The sequence below is a fragment of the Camelus ferus genome, chromosome 5 (genome assembly GCF_009834535.1).
Source record: "Camelus ferus isolate YT-003-E chromosome 5, BCGSAC_Cfer_1.0, whole genome shotgun sequence".
Taxonomy (NCBI): Eukaryota; Metazoa; Chordata; class Mammalia; order Artiodactyla; family Camelidae; genus Camelus; species Camelus ferus.
In genome coordinates, this window is record NC_045700.1 from 96,043,390 (window position 1) to 96,064,560 (window position 21,171).

Sequence of the window (21,171 nt, forward strand, 5' to 3'; positions counted from 1 at the left end):
ACCTGCCCCAAAAGAAACGTTCCGTGAACATACACCGCGAAGGTCTACAAAGGAGCGCGTCACTGTCGACACACGGTCCCTCATCTGACTGGGACCAGAAGCTGCCGTCCCTTCCTCTACATCAAAGCTAAAAGCCCCGTGCCCACTGCACCCCGCAGCCCGAGCCGACCAACTGGCTGAGGCTGAAAACGAGCCCCTCCAGGCTGGCTCCCGGCCCCCACCCCAGGGCCCCCACCCCGGGCCAGGGGCCGCCACGCTGGGGCAGGAACTCGCCCTCGGGCTGGGACGACCGCAGAGCAAGGCCAAAAGCCGGAGCTGCCACGGAGGCTGGGCAGGCATAAAGCCCCAGCTGAACAGGCGGTGATTCTGATCCAGGGACCCCCGGCCCGGCCACAGCCGGTCGCCCCGCAGCCTCCCTCCTCTGCGTCTCCCCTGCTGCCGACAGCAGGTACTAATCTATTGCTCAGGGCAGCTTCTGAGCGACGAAAGCCCAGCCGTTTTCAACAGCGCGGGTCCGGACGCACTCTGCAGGAGCGGTGAAATGTCTCTTCTGCTCTGGCAATTAAGACGGCACAAAGTCGCCTTTCCACGGGTGCCGCCCCCAACATCAAAGGATGAGAATTCAAAGCCATTCATGCTGCACTGAAGCCTCACAATGAAGCTGGAAAATGGAAGTCGATTACTGGACATAAATATGCAGTGGTTAAAAGGAAAGACTTATAACGAAATTAAACTGCAGCAACCCCACAGTGTGTGGAAACTTCCAGAACTACAGTCCTCCTGGTAAACATCAAGACAGGCATCCCGACAAAGCAGGCTTCTGACCACAGCAAGTCAGGGTCTGCACCCCAGCTCCCATGGCCAGGGCGCCATGTTGTTCTGTCCATCTTGCTACAGTAACAGCCCCCAAGGCTTCTGTGAACACGGCACTTGGAGATCTTTATTTTGCATGGCTGTGAAGCTGCTGCCCACAGGACGTTCTCTCCCAGCTCCGGGCTGCTTAGGCCACAACTGTCCTTGGTCTCTAGGCCTCCCAGGCCTACTTGGAGACCACAGTCATCCACCCCCTCACAACAGGCCCAGCCCAGGGCTCTCCCAGGGGCACTCCTGCGGCCAGCTCCCCTCGCAGGAAAAAGAACTAACCCTAAAGAGGGCAGTGTTACATCTGCTTGCCGCATAAATCCTGCTTCCTTTCTGATTGATTACTGCTCTCTTTAGGAAGGTATCTGATCTTTAAAATAAAAGCCCAGAACACAGAAAGCTACAGAAGTCTAACAATGTGTCAGGGTGTGTGTTTTTAAGGCAGGAAAATACTTCCCTCCCACACAAATGGGAGTTCTGGGGAAAGATGCCGCAGATTCAACAGAGCAGAGTATCTGGGAAAGCTTGATCACTCTTAAAAATAGATAATTGAACAGATTTTAGAATTCTCAGGAGCTACCTGAAGAAAATTAAATCTCACATATTTTTGATATCCAAAACTCCATTCTGATGAAACTTCTAACAGGGTGGCATTTTGCATTTCCAATTATAATAGAGTAATTGTGTTGCCATAGTTACCGCAAAATTCTGCAATAACTTTTGTTGCTCTGTAATTGCTGGAGTGTATATTTGTGTACAAGCAGCTGAGTTTTCTTAATTCAATCCCTCTCCCTCCCCGCCCCCCAAGTTACCACCACCACCTTTCCTGGCTCGATTCTGAAATCACTGCACCAGCTTTCATAGGACCATCTCCAAAATAATGCACGGGATTATCAGAAGCAATTAAAACTCCAGGCAACCACGATCAGGTTACAAAAGAAAAAGTGAAACCAGGCCAAGGTGCAAACCCACTAGTATTCCCCCAATCTCGCCGGGCTGGCACTGGGTGAGGGCTGTTTACTTGTTTACTCTCAGGCCTCCCATGCTTAGGTGGTTTGTGGGAATAAACAGAAAAGCCTGAGTAGAGAAAAGAGAGGAAGCAAAGTAACTAGACAGGCCCTTTCCTCCCTCACCGAGGGCAGGCAGAGCTGCTGAAAGCAATTAGGTAGGTCTCTGCAGTAATGCAATTAGGATTTAGTTAAGAAAGTCATTAGTTTTAAAATAACTTGAGTTTAATTTCTGCAACACTTTATTTGAAAATTGTGTCACAGCAGGTCAATTTACAACATGCAATAAAGAAAACACTCATTTCAGCTGCTGCAAGTTATTACAAATTTTTGATATGCATTAAATGAGTACACTGGGTTCCACCCCCGGCCTTTCCAACTGATACGCACGGTCTCCTGCTATAACAGTGTCAAATAATTCAACGTTAAATGTAAATAGGAGATAATTTGCTTGTAATTCCGCGGTGTGTGTTTGCAACGCCGGGAAACGCGGCTCTCATCATCTGGGCAGGACGGGGCCACATCGGCCTGCGGAAAGCCTGCGGGCACCCACTCGGGTCGTGGGCACCCCCACCCCTGCCGTTACGGTCCGGGGCACACACCAGGCGACGGCGCACCCCGCCCGCGAGCCCCGGGAGGGACGTTTTTCTGCAAACTCACAGCCTCGACAAAGTTACATAAACGGCGCCCGCCCGGGCTCGGGAGCCCCCGGCCCACCTGCCGAGGGCTCGGCCTGGGCCGGCGCGGGCGCCCGGAGCCAGCCGGCCGTCCTGCCCCCGCCCCGGCGGCGGCCCTCGCCGTCTGGGGCTGCAGGGGAAGGTCCAGGACGGGCTCCGGCTCCCGCTCCGGACACCCGCGGGCCGGCGCCTCGCGCGGCCTGGGCGCACGGGCCGGGCCGGGCCGGCCGGGCGGACCCCGGCGTCCACCTGCCGGGGCCGGGCGGCGGGGGGCGTGGAGGCCGGCGGGCAGCCTGCGGGCGGGCGGGGGTCGGACAATGGCCCGCGGGCCGGGCCGGGGCAGCGCTTACCGCGGCGGCGGCGGCGGCGGGCGCTCTAGCCCCGCGCGGGCGCTCCGAGCCGCATCTCCTCAGCCTGCGCCGCCACCACCACCGCGGGCGGCGGGCGGGAGGGCGCTCGGGCGGCGGCGACAGCGGGGATGCGGCCGCGGCGCGCCGGGCCCAGGCGGCTGAGGCGGCGGCGCGGGCGGGCGGGCGGCGGGCGGGCGCGCGAGCTCGGGCGCGGCGGCGGCGGGGACGGTGCTCCGCGGCGGCGGCCCCACAACCTCCCCTCCTCATTCACAAAAAATTGACCCACGTTGAACCATGATGCTGCTCCCCCCTCCAGCACCGAGCCGGGCGTTCATAGGCGAGCCCCGACGCCCGTCAGCCACGCAGGCCCCGCCCCCACACCGGCGGTTCTGCAGCCATTGGCTGCGACGGCCTGGCATCACCTCCCCTCGCTGGCCCCTCCCTCCTGCCCGGTTTCTAATGAAGAGCTCGTCAATTACGGCTCGGCCCCGCCCTCCGCCCGCCCTCCCCGGGCGCCCGGCCGTCTTTCCATTGGTCCGCTGGAGCCGCGGGTACAGCCCCGTTTGCTCCCGCCCCTCAGCCCGGGGCCACGAATCGCCAGGCCCGACATCTTATGGACGGCAGGGATGCTCCACCCCTGCCCGCCTTCCTGGATATGTACTGGTTCCCATTGGCTGAGGGAGCTGCCAATCTCAGGGGCGGGGCTATCAGAGGACGCTCCAAGCGCCAGCCACTGGGCGCTTGGCGGTTGGGAGTGTGTAGGGAGCCAGAGCGGGTGGTGACTGTAAACACGAGCCTTGACCCTGGCGAGCTCCACTCAGCCAGCCCCCGGAGAGCTGACCCGCGCCGGTGCAGCAGTCAGGAGCGTGTGTCTGCGCGCCGGGCGGGCGCAGACCAGTGCGCGGGCTGAGGCCGGGAGTCGGTCGGGCCTGGCCGCGGCCTCCATCTTGGGTACTGGCAGTGGTCACGTGGTGCTGCCTGCTGTTGGGGACGCAGGGGGCTGCGCGAAGGGCGAGTGCGCAGGCGCGGCGGGCCCCGCCCTGCCCCGCGGCGGGAACGCGGCCTTTGGGGCGTGGGTCCGGGCCGGCCGGCCTTCCCCGCGGGCGTGGGCCGGGCGCAGCGCGCCTGCGCCGGCGGGAGGCCTCGGCTGCCTGAGCTGCTGCCCCGGGCTCTGTGGCCGTGAGTCCGAGCCTCCCGGCCTGGGGGGGTCAACCCCGTGCGCCGCGCTCGGGGGCCCAGAGGCCCGTCCACCCCGAGGGCGCGGTGTCTTGGGGTCTTTTCAGTGATGCCGCGGTGCCCCCCGGAGGCCCTGGGACACCCGGAGGGCGCGGCGGGGGCTCTGGCCACCCCCCCGGGCCGGGTCACAGCTTCCCGCCTGGCGCACCCAGGGTTTTGAGAGTCTCGTGTGCGCCCGGGTGAGAAGGGCTCCGACGGCGCGCGCTCGGGGCTGCGGGGCTGGCTCCGGAAAGCCGCCGTGGGACGAAGACCGCAACGAGGCGCGCGGGGGGCAGGCTTCGGCGCTGTTGTGTGTATAAAGCCGTTCCTTTAGTAAAAGCGCTGCATGGAATCTGTGTTTTACGTTAAAAGGGACCTAGAATTCATCCGCTTTCATGAAACTTTATACCTTGCCGTAGACTTTGAAACCTCTCAGGCCTGCTTCAAAACCTAGCATGGTGACCACTGCTCAAACAGCTCGAGATTTTATAGACAAATTTTGTTAAATATACTGTCTCTTGCCTGAAGCAACCTCTTTCCTAGAAAGCAGAGTATGGCGAGCTTATTAAGAACTGCACCCAAGAGTGTTTTTTCCCTCAAATACCAAACCGTTCTCTTGACAGGCCAACGAACCCACAGACTAGAACTGTACTGAAGCGCGCTTGACGATGTATCGGCAGGTCTGGTGGAACAGGAACGTTCCCTGTCTTGAGAGCTTGGTGATGGAAGAAGAAAACTTGGTGGCGAAAGTAGCAGAAGCGACGAGATTATCAGAAATTGCTCCGTTAAGGGAGCATCTGAGCTGACACCCTCTTCTCATTGTAACGTGGATTAAAAAAGGCCCTGATAAACCTTCATCACTGATCGTCTTAAACTTGAGTTTTTGCAAGTTTTAGGGCCCAGATGCTTTTTCAGAAGAGAAAAGTAAAACAGAAAAGCCTTCTGTTCTAATCAAAATCACAGCTTTGTGATATAATCTTCTATTTGTTTTGTAATGAGGAATTTTTGAGTTTTTTTAACTCCAGAACTTAAAATCAAATCAGAAAATAGGTCTGTTTAATTATCAGTCTTAGAATAGTCTTAGAGGCAAACAGAGCTGAAACCTGATGGAGTTTCTGTGCTGAAGTCGGCCTGTGAAGTGCTGGCAGAGGTGTTTGACTGCTTATTTTCAGGGCCTTTCCTTTCAGAAATGAGCAGAGATTAGTTTTAATATCATTCTTCATCCGTGATTCTCCGAGGAAAAAAAATGTAGCTATGTGGGTAAAAATACAATTTTCAAAATGAAAATGCACAGTTTGGCAATATGTAAAATATCTTGAAATACTAATGGGTAGAAAACCGTGGGCATTCTAAGTAGAAATGCCTTTCCTAAGATAGTTTAACTTTGAAGCAAATGAATGGTGAATTGCAGAATTTTAAAGCAAAGACATAGCTGAAGAAAATGACCACTAGTGACATGGCCAATGATGGAAACGGTGCACTTACCAGGTTTTCATGGGAAATAAAGCATGATCAGTGGCTGACAAACATTTGGATGATAAAAATTAAGGTATAAAGTTACTTCACAGATTATTCGAAGTGCACAGCAATGAGGAGAAAATGCAGGGGAAATGCTGCATAAGAATCTAGGAAAACGAACAAGCATGAAATGAGAGGGACGCAGAAGAAGAGTTGCAGGGAGGAGTTCTGGGATGCGGTCCTAGGCTGGCGGTGTGATGCAAAGGTGGGATTCCACCCAGAGAGATGAGTAGGCCCATCACCACGTGCCAGGTGGGTCTCCACCGGAGTCCTGGGAGCCCTTCCAGGAGGGTGAGGCACCTGGTGACTGTCGACCCCAGGAGGAGAACCCCAATTTCCTTTTCTGAAGAAGAGGAACGTGGGGGCCTGGGTGGCTGTGTCTGTCTGCAGGTCTTTGAGGGGCTGTCTGCTGGAGACCTGCTCACTGCCAGCAAGGAGAACTCGGTATGACAGGGGTCTGCACGGAAAAGGAGGGTCTCTAACGCTGTGGCTGAGGGCAGCGGGGCCGTGACAGCCCCGACTCCATCCGCTTGAGGCTTCGTACAGAGGTGCTGTAAGGTCCCAACAAAGGGTTTTGCTTCAGAAAGAAAATGAATCCCCGTCCTAATAGGAAACACGTCCTTCCATCAGAAATAAAAATAGCCCCGAAGACTCGAATAAAATTAAGTTACAAATCTAGAAGTTCCGTGAAGTGGCCAATTATAAAGTGAAAATTAAAAATTAAAAAAAACTAATTTTCAGATATACTAACACCATTCAATCAATAATTATAAATGTTAATATTTATTGAACATTTGCTTTGTGGTGGGCATTGTGCTAAGACTTTTATAAGCATTAGAAAAATATGATGCAAAATTACCAATCCACATTACCAAAGGAACATTTTAAATACCTTAAAGTAACACAAAATCCCAATGGAACGCCAAGGGAATTGACAAAATGTTTGAATAGTTCGTCTGGAAAGATAAACATCTGAGAACAGTCAAAGAGAAAAGTAATGAGGGAGAAATTGTGCTTCCAGAAAACAAAACATATTATCTAGGCTCCGTAATGACAACTGTGTGGTCTGGCTGAGATCAATGGAAAATAATAGAAAGTAACAAAACAGCCCCAAGCAAGCGGAAGAACTCCGGCTGATACCCAGCCCCTATGTGCACTCTGTGCACGTGCTGATGACTAAGAATTTTGACCATCACCCCAAAAGGATTTAAAACACAATAAAGGCAGCTTATCAAGCCTTTATTGAAAGGAAAGCAGTGTGGTGGGACCCTTGCTAATCATTTGGAGAAAAAAGAATAAAGCTGGATTCCTACCTCATTAAATGGAATAAAGATTTAAGTGTTAAAAAAAAAAAGCCATAGAAATACTAAAAAAAAAACTGTTAGTGGACGTCTCTGTATGGTTATGGAATAGAATACCACCAGCCATTGTAAAGGAAAATGTTGATAAACTTGACTACGTTGCGATTAAGATTTGAGGTGCCATCAGCAAGAACTAGCTGTAGCATGTTCATACAGGGGAGCACCACTGAGCAAGCAAAGAAGAATGAACCACTGATACAGGTGGATGAACACCAAAAACATCATCAAAACATCTGATACAAAAGATTCTGTACTATATGACTCCATTCGTGTGAACTTCGGGACAGCCTAAAAGATCTATGGGGGTGGAATCAGAATCTTGGATCCTCTTGAGAATAGAGGGCAGGCAGAGGGTGGACTGAAAAACCCGGAGTGAGGGAGCTCTCCAGGGGGCTGGAGATGATTACACAAACACCTTGGTTGGGGAGGAAGTCACACATGGGTGAAGACTTAGCAAAAAATCACTGGATTGAACAGAGGGTTTAACCTCAGAAGAAAAAGTATTGAAGGCAGTAGCTGCCCCAGTTTAGGGGAGTGGGGAACGGGTGGAACCTTTTGGTGCTTCAAAAACACAAATAAGGTTAAAAGACAGATAACTGGGGGAGGTCATCATGTTTCTGCATCATGTTTTGTGAAGGCTTGGTCTCCTTCACAGGTAAGTGGGCTTTCAAAGAGCACAAGGGTGAACACTCCAGAAGCAGGACAGGCAGGGACATGAACAGCGAATGCAGAAGGGGAAATGCCCGATAAACATGATGAAACGTCCCACTCCCTAAAAACCAGAGAAACACACGGCTTTATCTAGCTATCTGATGAAAGCTGACATGAAGAGGCAAAGGCTGTTGCAAGTTAACAGCAGGTGGCAACTAGTAGAAACTCCTGGCTACTTAACCAGATGTAAATAGAACTTAAAATGTTGCGCATCCTTTCATCCCGTGACTCCCGCTTGTAGAATGTCACTCTAATGAAATAAATATGGATGTGGGTAAAAATTTAGCTAAAAGATTCATAGCAAGAGTATTAGAAGGTACGCGGACACCTGTATCTGTCTATATCTCCAAGTTTACAAAAAAAGGGGCTCCAGTATCGCAGAAGGAAGTTCACATCACAGCCCTAAGTGACAAGGAAGACTAAAACGCCATCACATCTGGCACAGCTGTTACGCACATGGACGTGTGTAGACACGGAACGTCGGGAAGCTGTCCATCAGAGCGCTCCAGGGCTTGCTTCTGAGTACACAGGCTGCTGCTGTTCTTTGTTTCTTCTTTGCTCTTCCCACTTTCTAAATTCTCCAGCAAACCTGCATTACTTCTGTGAAAAAAAAAAAAATCCCCCAAAGGACATGAAATTAACCCGGAAAGCTGCAGGTCAGGTAGCCGAGAGGCTCCGCCAGGCCCGTCAGTGGCCGGTCGGGGAGGCACTGCCGGGTCCGAGCGGAGGCGGCGCAGGCGGCTCAGGAGTGAGCAGGGCAGGGGCTTTAGGGCCCAGCCCACGGCCCTGGGACTTCCGTCTCTTCAGGCACTTTTCTCTGCATCCGGCCCTCTCCCCACCCAAGGCTGTCTCCCCAGATTCAGTCCGGACGAGGATGCTCAGTCAGGCAGCTGACATAAGTAGTGAGCAGGGCCCTGAACGGCCACAGGCAGGAGGGCCGGCATGGGGGCTCACCTGCCCCGTCCCGGCCAGGTGTCGGGCTTGGAGCGCTGATTGGGTGGGGCAGACCTGGACCTGGCAGGTCCGGTCAGAACCAAACACGGCCATCCCGTCTTGTTTGCTTGCTTTCACTTGTTATGTTTTTTGGGACAGTTTGAGGCCATCAGTTTCTAGGACATAGTGCAGTCGTGGGCAGAGGTGAGACTGAGGAGGGAGCAGGAGAGATGAGTGAGTGGGAGACGAGAACATAAGTCCGGGTGTGACTGTGTCTGGAGGCATCTGGTCGCCAAGTGTCTTAGCCTGGGTCCCCGAGGCAGAGCCTGCCCCAGGGGGTTAAGTGCCAGCAGGGGCCTGGGCCTGGGATCCCAGGGGCAGGAGCGATGGGGCGGGGGGCCAGGGAGCGCTCTTCTGAGGAAGAGGCCCCTGCGTGGCTTCAGGAAATGGGTTCTGCCATTTGGACAGGGTCCCAGTGACCTCAAGCTGGATCTGGCCGGGGAGCATGGGCCCCGGATGGGACCAGCGCTCGGCCTCACTCACCTGCCACCCTGGGGGCAACACCCGCTGCAGGCGGGTCAGAGAGGGCCTGGGGGCACGAGCCCAGGCCAGGGGCCCTCTTCTCAGGCCTGGGGGGTGCCTGAGAAGCCCAGGCAGAAAAGCCTTGACCAGGAGAAGGCTGCAGAGGAAGGGGGCGAGGGTGCGCACAGGCCGGGCGCTCAAAACGGGCTCGCACCCTGCAGCCATAAAGCCTGAAGGAAGCAGCTCGCCGTGGGCGATAGTCCGCATTGGAGCGAGGAGCAGGGTCGCATTCCACCCAAGAAGTGGAGGTGACACAGCGTCCACCATGCACGTGTCAGAAGGAACTCAGAAAGTCAGGGAGGAATTGAATGAGTAACAGAACAGAAGACACCAGGAAAAGGACTAGGTGAGCTTTTCAAAAAACAAATAGACTTTCAGACATACAGCGTATGGTCATTAAAATTAAAAATTCAGTGGGGAATATGACAAGCATGTCAGAATAGCGGAAACCATTATCAGCACACCGGAAGGTAGCTCTGAGGAGGTTACCCCAACGGGACCCGAGAGAGGAGGAGATGGAGGCAGGCAGTCAGGAGAAGCAGCAGCTGCGTGGGCGCCCTGAGCCCCTCCCCCCTACCCGGGGGGTGCTGCCACCCCCAGCTGCTGCAGAGTGGCCTGCTAAGGGCTCACAGCTGCATCCTTCTCCAGAGGGCGGTCCTTGGTCAAAGGGAATCACCTCGCCTGGGGATGCGTGGGAGGAGCCCCGAAGGCTGATGCCAATCCCTGACTGGTAGAAACAGGCCAGGCCCCCTTCCGCCACCACCCGAATTCCTTGAGGCTGGAGCCTAAATCACAACTCTGCTAAGCTTCTCTCCTGCCCCGTTCGGCTGCCCTCAGAGCAATTCCTCAGTAAATCATCTGCACAAGCATCCTCGCCTCGATCCCTGTTCTAGGGGAGTGGGTCCACGGCAAGGGGTGATGGGGAGAGGGTGCAGAAGGGGCAAGACAGTGGTGAGAAGTTCCTAGAACTGCTGGAGGATGAGGATCCTCAGCTCGGGGAGTCCTACAAGCCCTGCTGACGGGAGGTGAGCGTGATCGCACGCCGGACGTCTAGCAGGGGTGGTGTTTGGTGCCAGTCAGGAAGGCGCTTCCCTCACAGCAGCACAAGAGAAACGACAGGGACCCTCCAAGGAGTGCCCACCGGACTGACTGGTGGGCAGGCTCCCGGCTCCGCGTGCCCACAATAGAAGCCAAAGTCACGCTTTCAAAGTGCTAAGAGAGAATAGCGGTTCACCTAGAATCCTGTGCTGGCTAAGCTCTCACTCAATGATGAATGTAACAGCGTGACATCTTCCAGACAAACGCTGAGGGCATTTGCCACCGAAAGCCTCACTGACAGAGCTTAGTGAGGACATAGAGCAGGTAGCAGACGACCAGGACGCCCCCCAAATCCCTGCATACCTAGGGGTCCCATGGCTGTGTCCGCAGCCTTCCGCCTGAGGGCAGCCTGGACCTGCCACGAGACGGTGCCCTGGAAGAAGCCTGCAGTGAAGAGAGGAGAAGGTTACACCAAGCTCCTCTCCTCACTGTGGGGACGCGTCTCCCGAGGTCCCGTCAGGATGAGCGCCAGTTGTCCAAAGCGGTCAGCTGTGCATTCAAGCACCCTGTGTTGGCCGCCTTCCTTCCCTCTTTCATGTCCCCACCCATCCCGTGTCACCTCCCCAAATAAACTACTTGCACTCAAACCCCTGTCTTAGGGACAGGCGGGGACCCGGGGGGGATAGAACTGGTCCTCGGAAGGTGACCTTCAGGGTGGGGTCCCATCACTGGAGGGACACGGGGCAGCAGTAAGCCTGGTGTATCCAGGCATCCTAGGGGTGTGGACACGGAGCAAAGAAGACCGAGCTCTGAGGGACGCGGGACCCGGAGCCAAGGTCAACTCCATGCGAGGGTAGGGCAGAGGGCTCCCAGGACCTGCTGCAAGAAGAAAGGGACCCCAGACAAGGAGCTGCAGGAGGTGACTCCTACTGTGTGGGCGGGAGCTGGAGCCCTTGACGGTGCTGAGCAGGGAGGGCAGAGCAGAAGTGTTCTCACATGGAGGGGACAGTGTGGACGTGGGGTCCTCTTCTGCCACTCGGCTTAACATCCTGACAAGGACAACAGGAGCCAGAGCGGATCGGAGGCCAGAGTGTCTCCTGGAAACGCAGAGATGGTGGGCGGCAGTGGAAGAGGGATGGGGCCAGACCTGCCTTGGCTCTGAGAGCACGGTGAGCCTGTGTTTGTAGGGGCTTAGGAGGCTCTGAATCTTGAGGCCACTTAGGAAGTCATCCTGCCACCCCAAGTCTGTGTCTGGGTTCGCAGACCCACCCTGAGATCTTTCCCCAGCCCCCACATGTGCATGGTATATCCATTCACAGTGCACGGTAAGATTTCCTCTGTGGTCCAGTGTGTGACCATGACCAGTATTCATAAATGTTCCTTGTATGCCTGAAAAGAAATCTGTGTGCTCACTTAGGAGTGCAAAATTCTTTTGATATACCAACCTCATTATTTTTTTTTTCTTAGAGAGTAAGTTAGCTGGTAGAAGGGCTTCCCTCTTTCCTTCTTGTACTGCTGTTTGTAAAGGAACTCTTCTCATTAGAGCGCTGTCCCCAGGTTCTAGATCAGATTGGCTCCTTCTTGATCTGATGGAAGTGTAGTCAATTCACAACGTGTGACTTTCTGGTGCTCAGCACAGTGCTTCTTTCGTACACGTAAATATTCCTCTTCCTGTTCTTTTTCATTCCAGGCCATTATGAAGTACTGAATAGAGTTAGTTCCCAGTGCTCTACAGTAGGACCCTGTTGCTTATCTGTTTTATGTATAGTAGTTTGTATCTGCAAATCCCAAACTCCTAATTTATTCCTCTCCACTCTCTCTTCCCCCTGGTAACCATAAGTTTGTTTTCTATGTCTGTGAGTATATTTTTGTAAATAAGTTCATTTGTGTCCTTTTTTTTTAATATTCCACATGTAAGTGATATCATATGGTATTTTTCTTTTTCTTTCTGGCTTATTTCACTTAGTATGATGACCTCCAGGTCCATCCACCCATATTGCTGCAAATAACATTATTTCATTCTTTTGTATGGCTGAGTAGTATTTCATTGTATAAATATACCACAACTTCTTTATCTGGTCATCTGTCACTGGACATTTAGGCTGTTTCCATGTCTTGGCTATTGTAAATAGTGCTGCTATGAACACTGGAGTCGATGTATCTTTTTGAATTAGAGTTCCTTCCAGATACGTGCCTAGGAATGGGATTGCTGGGTCATATGGTAACTCTAGTTTCAGTTTTTTAAGGAATCTCCATACTGTTTTCCATAATGGCTGCACCAAACTACATTCCCACCAACAGTGTAGGAGGGTGCCCTTTCTCCACACCCTCTCCAGCATTTTTGATATGTGAACTTTAGTTGAAACTTGGGATGGGTGTTCCTCCCAGATGGCAGAGCCCTTCCCTTGGTTCCCTCACCTGTGGAATAACAGTTATCATGGTAGGAAAGGCCACAGGGAAGCCCTTTCACATGCCTTCCTGCCCCTGTCCCTGCCCCCTCCCCCTGCCCCCACCCCCTGCCCCCACCCCCTATCCTGGTCAAGGCTGTACATCAGCTAAAACAAAATGCTGAGCAAGAAATGGTAGATGTGTGAGTGAATCAAAGCAGGCATGAGCTATAGCAAACAAAGATGAAAATGAAATGATGGATGCTTTCTGGTGCCTGATGACACGGTAGAGCTGTTAGGGCAGCAGGGGACAATGCAGCTTAGGCATTTTAAGATCCTTGTGTTGTCTGGGAAGTTTAACTTTAGATGTTGTTAAGTGAAAAGTACTTGTTATAAATTTTAAAACCTTGAAATAGAATGTACAACTTCCAAAGCATTAGAGAGGGGAACAAAGAAAGGGAAGGAAAAAAAAAAGGGAAAAAATCTATTAATCCAATAGAAATTAAGGAAGAAGAATAAAAGAATCATGGAAAGAGCAGGTTAAATAGAAAACCCAGAACAACACTGGGAGTAAGTCCAGATATATCAGTTGTCACAATGAATGTAAACTGACTCAATTTCCCAGTTCAAGGCAAATTGTCAGACTGGGTTTAAAACTATGATCTTTTCCCCTAATGTTTACAAATGGCGGCCATAAACATGAGAATACCGAAAATTGATAGTCTGCAGAGGCAAAAAAATTGTGTTTTAGGCCAACGCCAACCAAAAGAGTGCCCTGGTATTGTAACATCCGTCAAAATCGAGGCAAGAACTCGTTAGTACAAAGTGACCCTTAAACAGCGGCAAGAGAGTCAGCATTCGCTAGGGGCTAAGACAGTTTAACCTTCTTCCCGTCTAGTAATGCAGCCTCAAAGTAATATAAAGCGGCAAGTTTAAAAGTTCCTAGGAGAAATTTATAAACCCTCAGTAGTGGAGAACAGTCATCTTTTAATAACTGGTATACAGGTTTGAATAATAAAATGAGTAATTTATGCAAATGTTCACATAGCAAGAGGATTCTGCACTAAATGAGCAAACCTGTTCTTCTCGGGTACACGTAAAGCGTCTATGGACACTGACTGGCTGTGGCCACACCCCGGGCTGCACAGCACGTCTCAACAGGTTCCAAAGAGCCAGTACCCACCATACAGACCACCTTCTCTTACCAAAACGTGATTGCATTCAAAACCAGTTACAAAGACATAACTCTAAGCACATCTATAAGCAAACTATAAGAACTAATAAGAGAGGTTGGTGAGACTGCTGGATACAAGGTCCATTTGTCCAGATTCACTGCATTCCTGTACACCAGGTAGAAACACTCAGAATTATAAAGATGATTCCATTTATAATGCAAAAATCTCATGGGACCTCGGCACAGATCTAACATAAGGTGTGCAAGATATTTATGGAGACAACTATGATACTTTATTGGAAAATATTTTAAAAGGACCAAAATAACTGGAGACATGCACCAGATTTCATCGATTCTGAAACACATTTTTTTTTCACATTTTTAACATCTTGGAAATCATACGTGTCTTAACATTGATGGTCCCTTACTTTGTGTCATAGGTCATAGATCAATTGGCAGGACTTTTTCTTTCTCTGCAGCACATTTAATAATGGTGTGTCTTTCACTCAGTGGCATCTTGGATTCAATTAAATGAATACCATACTCAAAATGTAAAAATGGCTATTCTTGCCAATGTGCTTGGTAACTTTAATGGAATTTTTGGCAAGTTGCTTCTGAAAATCATTGAATAGCAAAGAGCCCAGAACAAGCAAGGCAGTTTTGGTAAGTACATGGTGGTGGGGCAAAGTATATTTACCAGATTCAAGATCTCTTCTAAGCTTCAGGAATTTGACCATGTGGTATTGGCTCAGGGACAGAGCAGCGTCACAGAATAGGGTCCACACAGTGACACACACACATATTTAGATACTAGATATAAGACAGCGGCTGCTTTGCAGAGCAGTGGAGAGGGACTACTGAATAATCGATGCGTGGACAATGGGTTAATCATGTTGGAAAAAACAAAATACAATTCCTATCTTGCGTCAAAAACTTAGACTTGGCAGAAAAAAAGCTGTATGTTAAAACCAGAACTTTAAAGTTTTAGAAGTAAATGTGGGACAGATAGTCTCATGATCCATGGAAGGAGTTCTTATAAAAGATTTCTCACCTAGAAGTCTTTATCTAGAAATCTACCAAGTGCATGAACCTCAAAGGAGGATATCAAGAAATCTGGCATCATCGTTCAACATCGTCAGCCGTTAGGGAAATGCAAACTGAAACACGAGGCGATACCACTTACACGTCTCCGAGTGGCTAGAGTGAAAATCGGTGACTACAGCAAGCCCAGGGAGGATGCAGAGAAATGGCAACCCTCACCTACGGTTGATGAGCACGTGAAACGGTACAGCCACTCTGCAACAGTTGTGCAGTTTTTTTCTCCAGAGGTAACACACACCTGCCATGGGACCCAGCGATCCTGCTCCCAGGTAGCCACCCTCGAGAAATGAAAACGATGCTCACACAGAAATCTCCGCACAAGGGTTTACAGCAGCTCCATTCACCATAGCCCCGAACTGGAGACCACTCAGAGGTCTTCCAACGACTGAATGAGTAAACAAACAGCAGTACACCGGTACCGTGGCTCACTGCACAACAACAAAACAGAATGAGCTGTTGGATACACGCAACAACGCTCATGCACACGCGGGTTCGTTATTCTTTCTACTTTTCTGTCAGCATGGAGTAGTTAACAGTGACACACAAAATAAAATACACACGTACATGCTAAAATTAGGAGGACACTCAAGGAACAGACCCTTTCTCTTTCGAGATGTTAGCATTGAAACGCCCAGTGGTTACTTACTGCACACCTTTTCCGCCTCAGACGAGAAGCCCTCGGGAGCTGCCCCTCTTGTTCATTCAGGTGCTTTCCCCACCTCACACAGCTCCTGGTCCTCAGCAAATACATCCTGAGTGGACAGAATCATTTCTGTGGGCCAGAAGGGATAAGAATTGCACATTATTTATTAATCACATTTAGGAGCATATCCATTTGCACAATTGAAACTCATAAAATCTCATTGGATATCAGTTTTAAGTGTTAAATTCTAGGGACCCTGCTGAAGTCAGTTATTTCTACATGAAAATCAAATCGGTTTCTGTTTTTAGACAGAAGTGAAATTCCTGAATACCGTAATGACAATTCAAATGGATGCATAAACGTGGGCAAGTAGTTTACTTTTCAGGTGAGCATGTTGTGTCGAATTATTATTTTTGTATTTATTGAAGGTGCCGGGGATTGACCCCAGGACCTCATGCACGCTAAGCATGCGCTCTACCACTCAGCTACACCCGCCCCCGGATTATTTTTGTTTAGAAGGAAGAAACTTACCATGAGAAATGCTGTTTTATCATGATTTCACTTTTCAGTGAAGATGTTCTTTATTATTCTGTGACACTTTTTAACGTCTGACCCCTCAAAACATCGCCATCACTTATAATTAGGACCAATAGAGCCGCCTGACCACAGTTTGAATCCCTGAGCAGTTACCTCGTGGGAGGGCACGCAGGCGGGTCTTTTCTCATCTGATCCTCACAACCACCTTCCCAGAGGGGTACTCTTATTATCTGCGGTACAGACGAGGACAAAGACACCCGGGGGCGTAAGCACCTGCCTACCAACACGTGTCTAGACTGCACGTTCCATGTGGGGCGGGGGCGGGGGAGACAAGTCTGTCTTATATTCACGGCTGGAGCCCTAGCATTTAGCATCCTGCCGGGCACGTAGTAGGCACTCGAGAGCACCTGCTAAGTGAATCATTCAAGGAACATCCATTACGAGATGCAGGTAGAGTCTGTACCCAGGTCTGCCCAATTCAAAGCAGATTTTAAAAAAAAATCAGCACCATAAATTTTGTTATTTCTGTCTTCAATCCCAACCTGTTAGGCAATATTTTTCCCCTAAAATACGAGACTAATTAAATAACCTTTCCTTTACGAAAGGGAAAAGTCACTCTCTGCCCCATAAACCAAAGGTAAGACTCACCTAGAAAGGGTTTCTCTTTCTGCTCTCCAGAGACTTGGGGTCCGTCCTTGGAGACTGACACGGTCTTCAGTCCTCACACAAGGCCTCCTTCAGCCAAAAACTGGGGGACTCACATCCCTCAGCCATGCTGAACTTGCCTGACTACCCAGGGGGGCCACAAGCAACTCATGCAATCACTGTGTAAACACAGTAATAGGGCATCTGTTTTTTAATTTTAATTGTATTTTTTCCCCACTAAAATATTCAAGTGAGAAACATTTGGAGATTTATATTCAGGGCACAAGACCAAATGGCATCTGAAGCATTTCTTTGTTAAATACAATTAATTTTTCTTGGCTTTTTTTCCACCCATCATGACAAAGCCAGATCTGTGCCGTTCCCCGTTTATAGGTGATTCCTTCCCTCCCCCTAGGGTCTCGGCGGCAACCACCAAGACGCCAAAGGGGAGAGGGCCGTGCGGCTTCCTTCCCCATCTCCGTGTCGGAAAAGGGAGAAGCATCCTGAGAAACGGACTTAAATTTTGAAAAACAACCAACCGCCACCACCAAACAGAAAACCGCCCTCAGTCGGCTTTCGTCTTATCTGGGAAAGTGGCTGAGCTCATGCTATTTCACATTGAATGGGCACGGAAAAGCGACAATTTCAGCAGCCGGGGTGGGGGGGGGGGGCTGGCGGCAGCGACTGTGTGTGGGGGAGCAGACAAAGAAAATACTGCTTCTTTCTTTTGTTTTTTCCTAGGAAGAAAAGACCTCTTTGCAGCACGTATCTGTACATATGTAAACCCTCCCAATTAGAATCTGAAGAACGGTCGAAAGGAAAACTGCACAGAGAACGTTCTTCTTCCAATAAAAGATACATGTGATCCGGCCCCTGGGTGTTGGTTTTAAGTGGAGATACTGACTTCCAGCTGACTGATGAGTGGAACATGTTTCTCGTGAAATATTGATAGTAGATTACACAAAACCACAAACTATCTCCATAAAGCACATCATTTCTAATCCTAATGGTGTTTTCTTTCCTCTGGATGACTGCTACATTCATGATATGATGGCTTTATTCTATCTTGGGGAAAAACTTTTTACCATACTGCTAAATTAACTTGTCAAAAGGCTTCAAACTTCGGAAGCTTTTACAGCTCAATTCAGTGCTATTATTCAAGATTGAATGGGAAGGCCATGGACTGTAAAAGCTTGCAAAAAATAAATTTCCCTGGCTTTCATAGACTGAGTGAGATACTTACCTTTTGTTCAGGTTGTATATCTTTATGGAGGAGTCTCAGAATAGCTGCATTTTGCCCATAAATCCTCGCCCTTCCCCTGAAATACTGTGGGTTTTGCCTGTTGCCCTTGAAGGTCCTCTCCGGCGTCTGCCCTCCTGATGACAGTTCATTCCCACAGAGGACGGTGGGGACTGGGGCGCTCTCCACAGCGTGGGCCAGAAGGCAAGGCAAGGCTTCCAGCTCCAGAGTGAACCCTGGTTTCTCGAATTCTTTGATTCTTGAAACAGATTCACAAGGGATTGCATAGTCAATTACCGCTTGCAGATGCAAGCCAGCTGTCATGGCGCCTTCCAAGGCCCCCGCCTGTGGTCGGGGGAAGAAACGTAAGGGCGCAGCAGCAGTCAGTCTCAGCACGCTGACTCACCCGGGGTCACTTGGAACACCGGGTGAAGCGCGAATGTCCACGTGAGACAAAGGCTCAGGACCAGCCTGCAGGCCGCCCGGGCCACCAGGCAGCCAGGTCAGTGCCACGAACACGCATCCATCCCATGGCTTCCCGCAGACGTGGCCCAAGACTGACGCTGGGCGAGCCCATGCCTGCACGCTGGGCCCTGGGGGTGTCTCCCCACGGGTGGGAAGACATTTGACAGGATTTGCCTTCCCTTTCTTTCTGTTTTCACTGAATCACTTCGGCAAATGCCGTTAGTAGATGCTGGTTTTTTTTTCAGTCTTCCAAGGTGGTTAGTGAGATGGGTAGGCAACCCCATAGTCTTGTGGACCGAGGTTTTTAAGATCTCTCTTCCACCACTAAGAACTATTTCAATACCAACTCAAAATGCCCAAGATGCTAACAAGAAAGTGATAGCTCTTGTGTGCCCATCCTCCAAGGAGTCGACAAGGTGGATTGGGAGACAAGGTGCAGATACGTATAAGCAGGTTTCTCATGCTTAAAGGCAAGTCTAAATGCCTTCTGTCCATAAAGACTTCTTAATCTCTTGACCAGAAGGAGTCTTCAGTCTGAGCTTTCTTTGCAACATGGCGTAATTTTCTTTCAACACCAGACAGTTCCCATCTTGTGCAATGGTCATTTGCATACGTACGTTGTTTCTTCTGTCAGACTGTGAATGTCTGTGGGTTGTGCCGCCTCTGATTCACCTTCCCCTCCCCCCAGCACCTGTCGCAATAGTTCACGCACACGCTATGCCTTTGGGGGTGGGGTCCAGGAATGAGTAATTCTGGAATTTTATCCAGGAGTCTAATGGGAAGCCACGATTGCAAACCACCTTGCTAGGTAACTGGCGAATGAGGAAATCCCCTGGGGTTCCTGTGACTTGCAAGAAAGGCTCACAAAAGAATCGGGATCAGATGGGTGTGGCTGGAACACTGCCCTGGAGAGGAGTCCTGAGGGGGCGGGCGGAGGGGGAGTGCGCAGGCCCGGCTCCAAGGACGGGACCCTCACTCCTGGGCAGCGTCCTTTTGAAACAGCACTGGATTTCCCGCCCAGAGGGAGAGTCAGACTCACCCTGCCTGATCTGAGCATTCCGAGTGGGGGCTCTCTCCAGGCCCCCTCACTTCTGATTCCCAGCCCCCTGCGTGGCCACTTCACAGGGTCCCCACTAGTGTTTGGATTACGTTCTCAGGCCTGGGCTTCTGGTGACCATCTTTCTTGCTCTCTCAGCTCTCAGATGTCAAGTGTAACGGGATGTGATCCCACCAGCCAGAGGGGTGGTGCGGGGAGAGCCCCGGGGCTTTCGAGGACAGAGGTGTCCCAGGGTAGGTAGGGTTGTTTGGGGAGCCTTCTTGTCCAGTAGGGGTCTTGTGTTTTTATTCTGAGAGGTTTAAGGGAAGTGGGAGGAGCAGGAAGGACGACTGACAGTTCCACGAGCGTCCACACTTTGCCGGGCTCCGTGGTCCGTCTGACGTGGAGACCACGTGACTCTCCACTGCCGCCCAGAATCTCTCTCTGTTATGAGTCCTCCTTTCCAGAGAGGAAAACTGAACACTCAGAGGCTCTCAGCAGCTTCCCAAAGCCACACAGCTGACGAGTGAGGGTCAGGGGTGGACCACCTACCTCCCCACACACCACATGACCTTCTGTGGCTCCACGTGGGTGGAGACCGTGGCTCCTGGGGGTAGAATGCTGACTCTGAGCTTATGAAAATCTGTATTCAACAAAGTCAGTGCCTTTTTATTTTGTACTAACAACAGACTTTGATTTTCCTGAGATTCTCTTAAACACTGAAGTTTTTTTCCCCCAGTAGAGGTTCCCTGGTGAGTTCAAAACATGATTGGGAAGTTGGGAGCATGACTCGCCGAGCCGTCTGTGTGAGGCAGCCGGTTTGGGCCAAGCACGCCTGTACGTGCTTGGGTGGCGCCCGCAGAGAGGCGAGCCCCATGGCGAGACGCAAGCTGCAGTCTATCCATGAGGACACGCCTGGCGTGTCGGCCTTCGTGCTGTTGGTCAGGCAGCAGGACCCCGGGCGGCTGAAGGCAGCAGAGCAGACTAGGAAGGGAAAGTCATCAATAAAAGAAAATGCTGCCCGTATTGTGAGGAGAATGTCACCCTTGGGAATATAAAAAGCAGAACATAAGTCAAGGAAAAGAAAAGGAAGTTACCTTCAAACAGGTGAAGAGCGTCAGTGCCGACGTGTGCAGACGTGTGCCGACGTGTGCGCACCTGCTGTTCCTATGAAGATGCGTGCGTGGACTTTCTGGAAGAGACGGACGCTGGTCCTGATCTAATCTGTGCCTTGAACCTGCTCGCCTCTTTCATCCCCGCTAACGCCCTCAGCATCCCCGGCACCAAGGTGGTGTCACCGCTGGCTCCTGGGCCCCGCCTCAGCTGCGAGGCCAGCTCTTCAGAAGGACCTGCCGGGCCCCGGTTGTCCTTTGTTACAGCCCTGAGTCGTCTCCTTCAGAGGACTTGTCGAAAGCACCCTTGACCGTGGTCACCTGTGCCTTCACTGTGGCTCCCCCTCGCTGCGACGGAGCCCCGTGGCCGGGGTCTTCCCTGCCGGGGACCTGAATCTTCCAGAGGGATGCTTGCTGCGGGGTGTGGCACAGCACCTCACACGTCTCAGACACTCAGCAGCCCCCAAAGGTCAGCAGGGGGTCTGCATCTCAAACTCAGCAGGGCCCACGTGATGGGTCTCCACTGTCGTGACACCGCTTTCAGACCACTGGGCAACTGCACACTGACACTCAGAGCC

At 51.2% G+C, this 21,171-nt stretch overlaps 1 protein-coding gene and 2 long non-coding RNA genes across 8 annotated transcripts in view; 1 reads left to right on the forward strand and 2 right to left on the reverse strand.

Annotated features, from left to right (window-relative positions):
• HDAC4 (histone deacetylase 4) overlaps nt 1-3,208 on the reverse strand; it is a 270,795-nt gene extending 267,587 nt beyond the window's left edge. For 4 of the 5 annotated variants that reach the window (XM_032480679.1, XM_032480677.1, XM_032480678.1 and 1 more), the window contains exon 1: nt 2,896-3,208. The gene's annotated coding sequence lies outside the window, so the exon portion shown is untranslated. The remainder of the gene's footprint in view (nt 1-2,895) is intronic. The other variant, XM_032480676.1, reaches the window with a different exon arrangement.
• Nucleotides 3,209-3,504: 296 nt separating this feature from the next.
• On the forward strand, nt 3,505-4,967 carry LOC116663828. 2 transcript variants are annotated; one of them, XR_004320200.1, is made up of 2 exons: nt 3,505-3,846; nt 4,734-4,967. It is a non-coding gene; the product is annotated as an uncharacterized LOC116663828 (long non-coding RNA). The 2 variants fall into 2 exon arrangements; XR_004320199.1 differs by lacking the exon at nt 3,505-3,846 and adding an exon at nt 3,887-4,420.
• A 9,359-nt stretch (nt 4,968-14,326) lies between these two features.
• Nucleotides 14,327-20,691, reverse strand: LOC116663830. The gene is made up of 3 exons (XR_004320202.1): nt 20,579-20,691; nt 15,562-15,687; nt 14,327-15,343 (listed from the first exon to the last, which is right to left on the reverse strand). It is a non-coding gene; the product is annotated as an uncharacterized LOC116663830 (long non-coding RNA).
• Nucleotides 20,692-21,171: the final 480 nt, after the last annotated feature.